At 39.7% G+C, this 14,440-nt stretch overlaps 1 protein-coding gene across 20 annotated transcripts in view; it reads right to left on the bottom strand.

Moving 5' to 3' along the window:
- Positions 1 to 14,440, bottom strand: part of PPP2R2B (protein phosphatase 2 regulatory subunit Bbeta) — a 705,283-nt gene that overhangs the window by 639,828 nt on the left and 51,015 nt on the right. For 2 of the 20 annotated variants that reach the window (XM_055557456.1, XM_055557450.1), the window contains one exon: positions 11,613 to 11,709. The exons of the other annotated variants lie outside the window; for them this stretch is intronic. The gene's annotated coding sequence lies outside the window, so the exon portion shown is untranslated. The remainder of the gene's footprint in view (positions 1 to 11,612; positions 11,710 to 14,440) is intronic. 20 annotated transcript variants of the gene reach the window in all.

Genomic DNA, 14,440 nt, shown 5'->3' on the forward strand with positions numbered 1-14,440 from the left:
AGATTATGTAAGTGGCTTGCATTTGGGATGTTGCAATTTTTAAATAAAGTATTTTAAACCCTAGTGTGTCTCTGTATGGTGAATATTCCTGACTGAGAGAACAAGACTTTCCTACGCATCTTCTCAAACAAAGAGGAACATACTCACTGAGTGGAAGCCAATCAGAAGAGCTTGTGGTATTTCAGTTGCTCATTTATTTGTTTTCATCTTCATCCCCAAGCTACCATTCATTCACACAACCTTGACTTCTATCTTTTTGGCCCACCTTTTCTTTTCCCTCTTCTTTAGCAGAGCACAAACAGGAGAATTTTGCATACAGTAAATATCCCTCTGATGTGATTCTACTATAGTACTCAAGGCAGACATAATCAATCATTCACAACATGATTTTTCTCTCATTTGACCAAGACTGGACCTCAAAGTTCTTCCCAACACAGCACTCCAGACAGCCACTACAGGTAACCAGTACAAATTCTCTGACATTCCATATAATGTTTTTAAACAACTTAGATTTCATTACTGTTTTTAGTTTCATTTTATATATGATTTTAAGAAAGAAAGCACTAGATGAGATGCTTACTAGACCTCACACTGAATTCTGATATTATGACCCATTAGATTATGTGTTGGAGAAGACTCTTGAGAGTCCCTTGGACAGCAAGATCAAACCAGTCCATCCTAATATTCATTGGAAGGACTGATGCTGAAACTCCACTTCTGACTTGAAGAGTCAACTCATTGCAAAAGACCCTGATACTGGAAAAGATTGAAGGCAAAAGAAGAGGGTAGTAAAGGATGAGATGGTTAGATAGCATCACCAACTCGATGGACATGAATATGAGTAAACTCCAGGAGATAGCAGAGACAGAGGAGCCTAGTCCACAGGGTCACAAAGAGTCCAATATGACTTAGTGACTGAACAACAGCAACAGATTATAGCAGGGGTCAGACAATTAAGGCCTATTGATCAAATCCACCTCATCACCTGTTTTTGTATAGCCTGAGAAATAAAAATGGATTTTACACATTTGAATCACCAAAAAATCAAATAATAATAATATTTTGTGAAATGTAAAATTGCATGTAACTAATATTTGTACTCATAAATAAAGTTTCATTGGAAAATAGTCACTGTTATTTGTTTACATTTTTGTCTATGACTGTTTTACACTACAGAGTTGCAGTTGTATCAGAGAGTATACGTCCCACAAAATCTAAAATAATTACTAAGTGATTCTTTGTAAAAAAAAAATATGTAAACTAAAGTATGATGAGAACATTGTGGGTTGAATGTCAAGTCAAAGAATTGGTATTAACAGCAGAGGTGATAAAATAAGAGCAAGCAACATAACATGACTGCATGTATTTGTCAAAAACTCATCTTATGACATACTTTAAAAGGGTGAATTTTATTATAAAATTTTTGTTACATTTATTATTTTGCAATAAAAATTTGCCATAAGAAAAGAATACCAAACATAAAAATAAAAAAGACCTGGAATTTATTGGGGGCTACAGAGAATTTGACATGAAATTAGGTGCTCTGAAAGAGGCCACTGAAATGTAGATTTAACATGAGATTTATATTTTATAATCCAGCTAAGAAATAAGTTCAGTGAACACCATGGGGGTCTTGGCAGAATGCATTCTATTTTTCAAATTGTTCACTATTTACTAGTCACATTTTTAAATTGTATAAAACAAATAACCTATTTAATCTTCTATTCAGAAGCTAAAATAAGTTCCTTCTCTCATAGGAATGGCAGAGGAATTGGGAAAAATACTCTAAATGAAAGCATGCCCAGTGATATTTATATTTCACATTAATATGATAATCCTTTTTAATTGATTAATGATATGCTTACAAGTGTTTGAGTCTGCAATAAATCATGCAAACTTAAGTAGAATTTTGCTTCTGATTAAACTTTGGTTTATGCAAACTGAAAACTATTTAATACTAACTATCAATATAAGTATGTGGGACAAGAAGCAATAGTCAGAACTGGACATGGAACAACTGACTGGTTCAAAATTGAGAAAGGAGTAAGACAAGGCTGTATGTTGTCATGCTGCTTATTTAACTTCAATGCAGAGTACATCATGTGAAATGCCAGGCTGGATGAATCACAAGACTGCCAGGAGAAAGATAAACAACCTCAGATATGCAGATTATACAACTCTAGTGGCAGAAAGCAAAGAACTAAAGAGCCTCTTGATGAGGGTGAAGGAGAACACTGAATAAGCTGGCTTAAACTCAACATTCAAAAAACTAAGATCATGGAATCCGGTCCCATCACTTCATGGCAAATAGAAGGGAAAAAAGTGGAAGCAGTGACAGATTTTACTTTCGGGGGCTCCAAAATCACTGTGGATGATGACTGCAGCCATGAAATTAAAAGACTCTTGCTCCTCAGAATAAAAGCTATGACACACTTAGACAGCATATTCAAAAGCAGAGATATCACTTTGCCAACAAAGGTCCATACAGTCAAAGTGATGGTTTTTCAGTAGTCATGAACAGATGTGAGAGTTGGACCATAAAGAAGATCTGAACACTGAAGAATAGAATCATGGTGCTGGAAAAGACTGAGAGTCTCTTGGACAGCAAGGAGATCAAACCAGTCAATCCTAAAAGAAATCAATCTTGAACATTCATTGGAAGGACTGATGCTGAAGCTCTAATACTTTGGCCACCTGACGTGAAAAGCCGACTCACTGGAAAAGACCTTGATGCTGAGAAGGATTGAAGACAAAAGGATAAGGGGATGGTAGAGGATAAGATGGTTAGATAGCATCACCAACTCAATGAACATGAATTTGAGCAAACTCTGAGACATAGTGGAGGACAGAGGAGCCTGGCACACTGCAGTCCATGGGGTTGCAAAGAGTCAGAGATGACTTAGCAACTGAATGACAACAAATAAATGGAAGTCAACATTTTATTAGTTCAGAACCTAATTGCTTTCTATAATTTTTACTAATCAAATTTTTCTTCTTTTAAAGGATTTTGGAGCTGATCATTTCTCCATATATGAGAAAAGAAACATCTCATTTGCTGAAATACAATTTGCAGTTTAACTCTCATTAGTATTTGGATAACATTCAGTTCCTGTTCCTGAAAAGATGACCCAGCAATCCCACTGCTGGGCATACACACCGAGGAAACCAGAATTGAAAGAGACACATGTACCCCAATGTTCATCGCAGCACTGTTTATAATAACCAGGACATGGAAGCAACCTAGATGTCCATCAGCAGATGAATGCATAAGACAGCTGTGGTACATATACACAATGGAGTATTACTCGTACATTAAAAAGAATACATTTGAATCAGTTCTAATGAGGTGGATGAAACTGGAGCCTATTATACAGAGTATATATATATGTATATAATATATATGAGTATATGTATATAATATATATACAGAGTATAAGTAAGCCAGAAAGAAAAACACCAATACAGTATACTATCACATATATATGGAATTTAGAAAGACAGCAATGATAACCCTGTATGCGAGAGAACAAAAGAGACACAGATGTATAGAACAGTCTTTTGGACTCTGTGGGAAAGATAGAGGGTGGGATGATTTGGGAGAATGGCACTGAAACATGTATAATATCATATAAGAAATGAATCACCAGTCCAGGTTCGATAAAGGATACAGGATGCTTGGGGCTAGTGCACTGGGATGAACCAGAGGGATGGTACGGGGAGGGAGGTGGGAGGGCGGTTCAGGATGGGGAACACATGTACACCCGTGGCAGATTCATGTTGATGTATGGCAAAACCAATACAATATTGTAAAGTAATTAGCCTCCAATTAAAATAAATTTAAATTAAAAATAAAAAAATAAAAAAAAATCTTCACAAAAAAAAAAAGAACAAATAACATATAAGGAGGAAATAACTGGACAGCAGAGGAAATATACTGAGTGTCTCGTGAGAGTGAGATGTTAAAATTACAATTAATAAAAATACCACACTGAAAAGTTTATCTAACGCTTCATGGTTGGGAGAAAGACAGGTTTTCAGTAGAGTGAGAATGTGGAAAAAGAGACCATATTTAAAAAAGGCTATAGTCAAAAAAAAAGTTAGAAAAATGGAATTAATATTTCAACATTTTTTCCAAATTCTAAGCTGCATAAGAATAGCCAGGGTGTTTGCAACCAGATACACACATACATTATGGGATCAGATTAACAATGGATGCATTAAAATGTACTGAATAATTTATAGTCATAAGAAGTAACCTTGTCTGAGTTATCTAGGCTTACAATACAATATATATACAATAGAACATCCCAGAGAAAGAATTAAAAAATAAAGAAATTTCTGGAATAATTCTGAGATAATACATCCTAGTGATATTAGGTTGACTAAGGTTCCAATATGGTTTCTAATATTTTCTCTCATATTTCTTAGTCACAGAAATTAATCTGGCTGAACTTTAGATTCTGTGTTAGTACAAGAGGAAAATTTATTTATCCATAGGCTTTTGTGAGGATTAAATTCACACAGTAAGCATACAATAAATGTTTGCCACACTGCCATAATTTTGTGCTTTTGTTTGTTTAGATACAATGATTAGATTTCAAAATTATATTTTCATCTATTTTTTTATACTTAGAGTTAAGGATTTTCTAGTATTATATACTGGATTTAAACAGACACATTTTGGAATTTATATTATTCAAAACTGAAGTTTAATAAGTAAATTCTTTGAAATGCTGAGATTCATTGAAATGTTATTTCTTGTTGCCTGAATTACCTAAGTCCATGGAAACAGTACTTTTTAAACTTTCTATTGATACTGTCTGTTTATTCTAATGATAAAAATACATCTTTACTTAATCTTACAAGAACTGGAAATGCAACTCTGTTCTAATGAAACAGAATTTACAAAGTAGGGGAAAAATACAGCAGTATCTAAGACACTTGCTTCTTTACTGTTGAAGAAATGATCCCGTTATTCTGTACAGGAAAGTCAGGGTTTAAAAGCAAGAAGCCAGATGTCTAAATGTAGTTCACTTGGAATCTTCAAGAACATAAGCAGCATCCATATTCAAATAAACTAGAAACTGTAGCTGTTTTGCACAGCAGAAGTCACCACTTGCATGGGTAAAACAGGGACTCTGAATTTGGAAAAACAGGGACTCTGAAAAACAGGGACTCTGACCAGTGTTCAAATTCTAGTTTAGATTTAGTTGTTTATTTCAGTAAATTACTCATCTTCTCTGAGTCTCAGGTTCTTTGCCCTTAAAGTGTGGATAATAGCTATCTGGAACCACTGTTGGGAAAATTCACTTACTGCACACAAAGTGCCTTTTGAAGCGCAGGTGCTTAATAAGATGGAGTTAGTGTTGGTACATAACCATTTTCTTTCATCCGTGGAGGTCATTTCAAATGGAATTGTTTGTTGTTGTTTAGTCAGTCGTGCCCAACTCTTTGTGACCCCATAGATGGTAGCCTGCCAGGTTCCTTCGTCCATGGGATTCTCCAGGCAAAAATACTGGAGTGGGTTGCCATTTCCTTCTTCAAATGGAATAGCAGTGCTGTAATCAAGAAAATTAGAGATACCAAGGGAACATTTCAGGCAAAGATGGGCTCAAGAAAGGACAGAAATGGTAGGGACCTAATAGAAGCAGAAGATATTAAGAAGAGGTGGCAAGAATACACAGAAGAATTATACAAAAAAGATCTTCACAACCCAGATAATCACAATGGTGTGATCACTCACCTAGAGCCATACATCTTGGAATGGGAAGTCAAGTGGGCCTTAGGAAGCATCACTACGAACAAAGCTAGTGGATCAGATCAGATCAGATCAGTCGCTCAGTTGTGTCCGACTCTTTGCGACCCCATGAATCGCAGCACGCCAGGCCTCCCTGTCCATCACCAACTCCCGGAGTTCACTCAGACTCACATCCATCGAGTCAGTGATGCCATCCAGCCATCTCATCCTCTGGCATCCCCTTCTCCTCCTGCCCCAATCCCTCCCAGCATCAGAGTCTTTTCCAATGAGTCAACTCTTCGCATGAGGTGGCCAAAGTACTGGAGTTTCAGCTTTAGATCATTCCTTCCAAAGAAATCCCAGGGCTGATCTCCTTCAGAATGGACTGGTTGGACCTCCTTGCAGTCCAAGGGACTCTCAAGAGTCTTCTCCAACACCACAGTTCAAAAGCATCAACTCTTCGGCTCTCACCTTCTTCACAGTCCAACTCTCACATCCATACATGACCACAGAAACCATAGCCTTGACTAGACGGACCTTTGTTGGCAAAGTAATGTCTCTGCTTTTGAATATGCTATCTAGGTTGGTCATAACTTTCCTTCCAAGAAGGAAGCGTCTTTTAATTTCATGGCTGCAATGACCATCTGCAGTGATTTTGGAGCCCAGAAAAATAAAGTCTGATACTGTTTCCACTGTTTCCCCATCTATTTCCCATGAAGTGATGGGACCAGATGCCATGATCTTCGTTTTCTGAATGTTGAGCTTTAAGCCAACTTTTTCACTCTCCACTTTCACTTTCATCAAGAGGCTAAAGCTAGTGGAGGTGATGGAATTCCAGTTGAGCTATTTCAAATGCTGAAAGATGATGCTGTGAAAGTGCTGCATTCAATATGCTAGCAAATTTGGAAAACTCAGCAGTGGCCACGGGACTGGAAAAGGTGTTTTCATTGCAATCCCAAAGAAAGACAATGCCAAAGAATGCTCAAACTACCGCACAACTGCACTCATCTCACACGCTAGTAAAGTGATAACTTAAAATTCTCCAAGCCAGGCTTCAGCAATACATGAACTGTGAACTTCCAGATGTTCAAGCTGGTTTTAGAAAAGGCAGAGGAACCAGAGATCAAATTGCCAACATTCACTGGATCATGGAAAAAGCAAGAGAGTTCCAGAAAAATATCTCTTTCTGCTTTATTGACTATGGAAAAGCCTTTGTCTGGATCACAATAAACTGTGGAAAATTCTCCAAGAGACGGGAATACCAGAACACCTGACCTGCCTCTTGAGAAACCTGTATGCAGGTCAAGAAGCAACAGTTAGAAGTGGACATGGAACAACAGACTGGTTCCAAATAGGAAAAGGAGTACGTCAAGGCTGTATATTGTCACCTTGCTTATTTAACTTATATGCAGAGTACATCATGAGAAATGCTGGGCTGGAGGAAGCACAAGCTGGAATCAAGATTGCTGGGAGAAATATCAATAACCTAAGATATGCAGATAACACCACCCTTATGGCAGAAAATGAAGAGGAACTCAAAAGCCTCTTGATGAAAGAGAAAGAGAAGAGTGAAAAAGTTGGCTTAAAGCTCAACATTCAGAAAATGAAGATCATGGCATCTGGTTCCATCCCTTCATGGGAAATAGATGGGGAAACAGTGTCAGACTTTATTTTTCTGGGCTCCAAAATCACTGCAGATGGTCATTGCAGCCATGAAATTAAAAGACACTTACTCCTTGGAAGGAAAGTTATGACCAACCTAGATAGCATATTCAAAAGCAGAAACATTACTTTGCCAACAAAGGTCTGTCTAGTCAAGGCTATGGTTTTTCCTGTGGTCATGTATGGATGTGAGAGTTGGACTGTGAAGAAGGTGAGCACCGAAGAATTGATGCTTTTGAACTGTGGTGTTGGAGAAGACTCTTGAGAGTCCCTTGGACTGCAAGGAGGTCCAACCAGTCCATTCTGAAGGAGATCAGCCCTGGGATTTCTTTGGAAGGAATGATCTAAAGCTGAAACTCCAGTACTTAGGCCACCTCATGTGAAGAGTTGACTCATTGGAAAAGACTCTGATGCTGGGAGGGATTGGGGCAGGAGGAGAAGGGGATGCCAGAGGATGAGATGGCTGGATGGCATCACTGACTCGATGGACGTGAGTCTGAGTGAACTCCGGGAGTTGGTGATGGACAGGGAGGCCTGGCGTGCTGCGATTCATGGGGTTGCAAAGAGTCGGACACGACTGAGTGACTGAACTGAACTGACTCCTTGGAAGTAAAGTTATGACCAACCTAGACAGCATATTAAAAAGCAGAGACATTACTTTGCCAACAAAGGTCCAGCTAGTCAAGGCTATGGTTTTTCCAGTGGCCATGTATGGATGTGAGAGTTGGACTATAAAGAAAGCTGAGCACTGAAGAATTGATGCTTTTGAACTGTGGTGTTGGAGAAGACTCTTGAGAGTCCCTTGGACTGCAAGGAGATCCAACCAGTCCATCCTAAAGGGGATCAGTTCTGGGTGTTCATTGGAAGGACTGATGTTGAAGCTGAAACGTCAATACTTTGGCCACCTGATGTGGAGAGCTGACTCATTTGAAAAGACCCCAATGCTGGGAAAGATTGAGGGCAGGAGGAAAAGGAGACAACAGAGGATGAGATGGTTGGAGGGCATCACCAACTAAATGGACATGGGTTTGGGTGGACTCCAGAAGTTGGTGATGGACAGGGAGCCCTGGTGTGATGTGGTTCATGGGGTCGCAAAGAGTTGGACATGACTGAGCGACTGAACTGAACTTTCTTGTCAATGTGCACTCCTAATGTGTCAGTGCAAAGGCAAATTTGCAAAACAAACTAACCCACAATTTTGAAGTAAAAGGAAAAGAAGGTGAAACTATCCTAACAACTCAAGCATAGGATGCCTGGGAGAAAGCAGGCCCTGTCCCTCTCAATAATCTACTCTCCTCTCCAGTTCTTGAAGAGCTTATCTAAGAAACAAGTAGTCCCAGGTCAAAGGAGTTCAGAGAACTCTCCAAAAACTGTTTGTGCCCAGAATAGCGAGGTCAAAGTAGCAGGCACTGTAATAGGTAATCAACAGTCTGTGTTTGCCCTAGACTGAAATTTCCACATCTCAGTAACACTTAAAGTCCTGGGCAGTGTTCATTGGTCGCTCTAGCTAGGTCATGGAACATGTTCCACAATCACAGAATAACAAACAGGACTAGAAGGGACAACAGAAACAACTCAGTCCAACTTCTTCATTTCACAGATGGGAAGTCTGATCTGAGGCAGGGACCAATGATGTCTCCACAGATTCAGAGCTAAACCCAATCAGTGTTTCAGGAGACAACGGAGCTCCAGTATGCTAAATCCAGATTTAAGATTATCATACAAAAGAAGAAAGGATTCCCAGGTAGTGCAGCATCAAAGAACCCCCCTGCCAATGCAGGAGACGCAAAAGACCTCGGTTCGATCTCTGAGTCAGGAAGATCCCCTGGAGAAGGAAATGGCAACCCACTCAAGTATTCTTGCCTAGCAAATTCCATGGACAAAGGAACCTGGTGGGCTATCGTCCATAGGGTCACAGAGCTAGACATGACTTAGCTTAGTGGCTGAACACACACACACACACACAGAAGAAAACATCTACAGTGGTGAAAGGCACAGACCTTGAGGTCAGACTACTTGGGCTTCTGTCCTGTGACTCTGGGCCAACTATCTGACCACTTAAAGTCCTAGTATTCACAACTGAAAATTGGCCTTGGTAGCATTGAGAGGATGCAAATAAAGTACTGAGTTCAGTGCTTGGCACATAAAAATGATAAATAAATATGTATTATTAGTTTTAGTTTATTTTTCTAAGATTTTTTTTTACTGTGAACCACTTTTCTAAGTCTTTATTGAATTTGTTACAATATTGTTTCTCTTTTATGCTTTGGTTTTTTGGGGGGTGGGGCATGTGGGATCTTGGTTCCCGTACCAAGAATTGAATCCACACCCCCTGTACTGGAAGGTGAAATCTTAACCACTGGACCACCAGGGAATTCCCATTAGTAGTTTTAATCTATTTCTCTTCTTTTCTTTCATTACCATCATCATTATCTTTATTTCTTGCTCCTTACAACAAGGGATATGTAACGAAGGATAATAAGTCCCTTTCTTGGATTTTCACTGAAATCATATGAACTTTAAGTACTCGTGTATTTCACACTTGGAATTCACCTGAAATACATCATTGTGAATTTGTGTCATGCTGAAGGGGTTGGATGGTGTGGGAGGTGGGAGGGAGGTTCAAAACGAAGGAACATATGTATACCTGTGGCTGATTCATGTTGATGTGTGGCAGAAACCAATACAATATTGTAAAGCAATTGTCCTCCAATTAAAAATAAACAAACTTATTTTTAAAGAAAGAAAAGCCAGGTTGAAATCTTCCGGCTTAAAAACAACTTTATGAGCATGCACTCTCTTTAAGGCTATATTTCTGATGATTGTATTTATGATATAGAAGAAGGGATTAAAATTGTGCCACACACAGGTATCTACACAGGCACACATACACACACGCCATACAGAGAAGCAGCCTATAGTGCCTATGGTGTAGTGGGAAGGATGCTGACTTTGTAGTAAACCGCAGCTGGGAGTTTGGGAAACTTGCTTGAAACAGTTTGAGTTTCTATTTTCTGAAGACAGAACACAGCAGCACAGATGTATGGGTTGGTCGTGCAGACTAGATGAGGTGACACGAGTGCACGCCACCTCGGTCACATGCAGGGCACTGCGCTTGCTGTTTTCTCTGTGTTTCTTCCTTCGCAACCTGGCCACACCGAAGCTCCTTGGTTTCCTTGAACACAACCCACCCTCTTGCCCACACAGCTTTGCACATGCTGTTCTCTTGGGCTGAAGCACTCTTTTCGCCTTCCCTTTGCACAACCACTGTGTACTCTACCTTCAGGACTGAACTTGACTACTATACTCCTGTGACACCTTTGTTGCCACGCCTAGATTAGACCACGTACTTTATCTATTATATGTACTCACAAAGCACCCTAACTTCTGTTACCATGTCCCAATTACCCTAGACTTGAAATTGCCAACTCATTTGCCTGAAGTTTGAGTAGATGATGTGCTCCTAAGAATACGTATCTCTATTACCTTCAGTTTTGTAACCAGGTCTCCCCATAATGATCTTTGCAAACCAACAGTGCTGAGGAGAGTGGAGTGAGATGGGCATTCTTTCACACTTTTTGTACAAAAGAGAGAGATCTGGTGTAGTAATAATAATAATAATAATAATGTAATTATTAGGTATCTCTCTGCACTAAGCATGGCAAAAAGTGCTTTCATACATTTTCTCACTTATTCATTGCCATCCTCGTTGGGAATATGTACTACGAGCATCCATGTTGCACAGATCAAGAAACAAAGACTCTGAGTCTAAACAACTGCACAAGGGCATGAAGCTTTGGATGGTGAACTCAAGACACAAACCCAGATCTGCCAGACACGAACAAAATTTGTTTCTCATCAACAACACTCTCCTGTGCACGTTCTTTGGGAGACAGTTAAATTATTCATGCCTCAGTGAATGCTGTGGAATAAATGAGCCCACAAATGGGGATACACAGTAGGCACCAAGACTGTTTATTTCTTACATGTTTTAACTCACCCATTTTCCCTCTCTTTCTCTTTTTCAGTTATTTATTTTCAAGTAAGCACATATGAGGAAACTATTTGATACTATGTCTATCTTTTTATTTACGACAATAAATATAAAATGTTCCCATTACATCCTATCATTTCCCTCTACCTCAGTTAAACCATGCCACGCTCACAGGCAGAGTGGTGAAGACAGTGTGATACGTATTGTGCACTCACTCACTCGAGGGCTAGCTCCTCAAGAACAGGGGTGCCCTACTTAGCTCTGTGTCTCCAGCTGCTAGCATGATGCTGGTCCCACTGCACACAAATGATAAAACCTGCAGGAATAGGTTGTTAAAAGAAAGTGTGAACTTGAGGTAACAGAATTTGTAAAGGCCATTTAGAAACTACAAATGTCACTCATTTCATGAAACTCAGAAATAAAATGGAGGGTCTTTGCAAAGATAGTAGCTAAAAGAAAACTTCAGGCTACTACACAGAGTTTCTACAAGTGATTAAGTTGGTAGAAGTGGACAAACCAGGAAAAACTGAACATTAAATTGCATTCAACAAATATTTGAGAACTCCTGAAATTTGAAGCACTATGCTAGGATCTGATGATTTATTTGAAAACTAAGGAGAATTTTCTTATTGTTACAAGAGAGAACTTATCCTTTTAGTAACAGAATAATTTGCATATCAGACCAAAAGAAAATCAAGTTTTGTCTTATGTGGAGAAGGTAGAGCAATCATACTAAAATTCAACTCTAAAGGGTCCATTTTCCTGCCTGACACATCTGAGCACTTCCCACAGCCATTATGTTTAAACTTCAAGCTCTTTTCCATAGTGTATTTGGTTCTTCAGAACTTTCTTCCATCCCCTCTTACTCCCACTATACTTACTTACTCCTTACTCACCAGTCACACTAAATCTTTTCTATGTCTCCCATAAAACTATGCTTTTTATGCCTCCAGTCTACAGATCTGGAATGCCTTGCTCTTCCTCTAACAACACTCCATTCATCCTTCAAGACACTGATCAAACGTTACAGAAACTTCTGGCACCTTCAGCCAGAGGTAACCAGTGTTCTCCAGGGGCTCCCACTGGACACCTATCAATCTCAGGTTGTGGCTACACTTCCATCCAAACCACAAAATCCTCGTGTCCAGCTGTCATGTCTTACTTGTCTTTGTCGGTTTTAAATATGGCCCAAAAGATCCGTCTAGTCAATGCTATGGTTTTTCCAGTGGTCATGTATGGATGTGAGAGTTGGACTATAAAGAAAGCTGAGCGCCAAAGAATTGATGCTTTTGAAGTATGGTGTTGGAGAAGACTCTTGAGAGTCCCTAGGACTGCAAGGACATCCAACCAGTCCATACTAAAGGAGATCAGTCCTGGGTGTTCATTGGAAGGACTGATGCTGAAGCTGAAACTCCAATACTTTGGCCACCTGATGCGAAGAGCTGACTCATTGGAAAAGACCCTGATGCTGGGAAGGATTGGGGGCAGGAGGAGAAGGGGACGACAGAGGACGAGATGGTTGGACGGCATCCCTGACTCAATGGACGTGGGTTTGGGTGAACTCCTGGCATTGGTGATGGACAGGGAGGCCTGGTGTGCTGCGGTTCATTGGGTCACAAAGAGTTGGACACGACTGAGTGACTGAACTGAACTGAAAGGTCCATTTACATCCTGAATGGTTACTGCTTTGACAGGTAATCTATCTTTTTTATATTTTCCTCCTGGACTAAGAAATAAAAAGAATGATGAATTGAACCATGTATATTACCATATCTAAAATAGATAGCTATTGAGAAGTTGCTCTATAACACAGGGAGCTCAACCTGATGCTCTCTGACAACCTAGAGGGGTGGAAAGGGGTGGGGGTGGGAGGAAGGCTGTAGAGGAAGGGGACATGTGTATACTTAGGGCTGATTTATACTGTTATATGGCAGAGACCAACACAACACTGTACTGCATAAAAATTTTTAAATGAGCATTTATTAATAAAAATTAATAAAAAGAATGATGGAAAAGTATATAATTAAATACAATCTATTTATCAAACACTGGTTCAGCATTTAATGTATAATGGTAGATAAGTAGATAAGACAGATACTATTCTTTCCCTTGCAGGGCCTGGGTTCAATGGGGGAAAGCATAGCAAAGAATTTACATGAGCAAATTAATTATAGGTTATGATAAGTGATAAGATGGAAGAAATTAGTGTGGTGGAGAATGGAGAAAGTGACAGGGAAACAACTTCAGGTAAGAAGTTGAGGGAAGGTTTCTCTCAATTAGAGAAAGGTGAACTGAGAGCTGACTGATAAGGAGTTCAGAACCATGTCCATGCATGAACAGGAGCCATTCAAGTGTCCTGGTGGGGACAATATCAGCATGTGCTACAGAAAGCCATGATCACTGGAGTGACTGGCCCTAGATGAAGTTGGAACAACTGGCAGGGAATGGACAGTATAAGGTTTTCAGTTTAGTTCAGTCATTCAGTCGTGTCCAACTCTTTGCGACCCCGTGGACCACAACACACCAGGCCTCCCTGTCCATCACTAACTTCTGGAGTTTACCCAAATTCATGTCCATCAAGTCAGTGACGCCATCCAAACATCTCATCCTTTGTCGTGCCCTTCACCTCCTGCCTTCAATCTTTCCCAGCATCAGGGTCTTTTCCAATGAGTTAGCTCTTCACATCAGGTAGCCAAAGTATTGGTGTTTCAGCTTCAATATCAGTCCTTCCAATGAACACTCAGGACTGATCTCCTTTAGGATGGACTGGTTGGATCTCCTTGCAGTCCAAGGGACTCTCAAAAGTCTTCCCTAATACCACAGTTCAAAAGCATCCATTCTTCAGTGTTCAGCTTTCTTTATAGTCTAACTCTCACATCCATACATGACCACTGGAAAAACCATAGCCTTAACTAGATGGACCTTTGTTGGCAAAGTAATGTCTCTGCTTTTCAATATGCTGTCTAAGTTGGTCATTACTTTACTTTCAAGGAGCAAGCATTGCCAATTTTATGGCTGTAATCACCATCTGCAGTGATTTTGGAGCC

The sequence above is a fragment of the Bubalus kerabau genome, chromosome 1 (genome assembly GCF_029407905.1).
Source record: "Bubalus kerabau isolate K-KA32 ecotype Philippines breed swamp buffalo chromosome 1, PCC_UOA_SB_1v2, whole genome shotgun sequence".
In the NCBI taxonomy this organism is placed as follows: domain Eukaryota; kingdom Metazoa; phylum Chordata; class Mammalia; order Artiodactyla; family Bovidae; genus Bubalus; species Bubalus kerabau.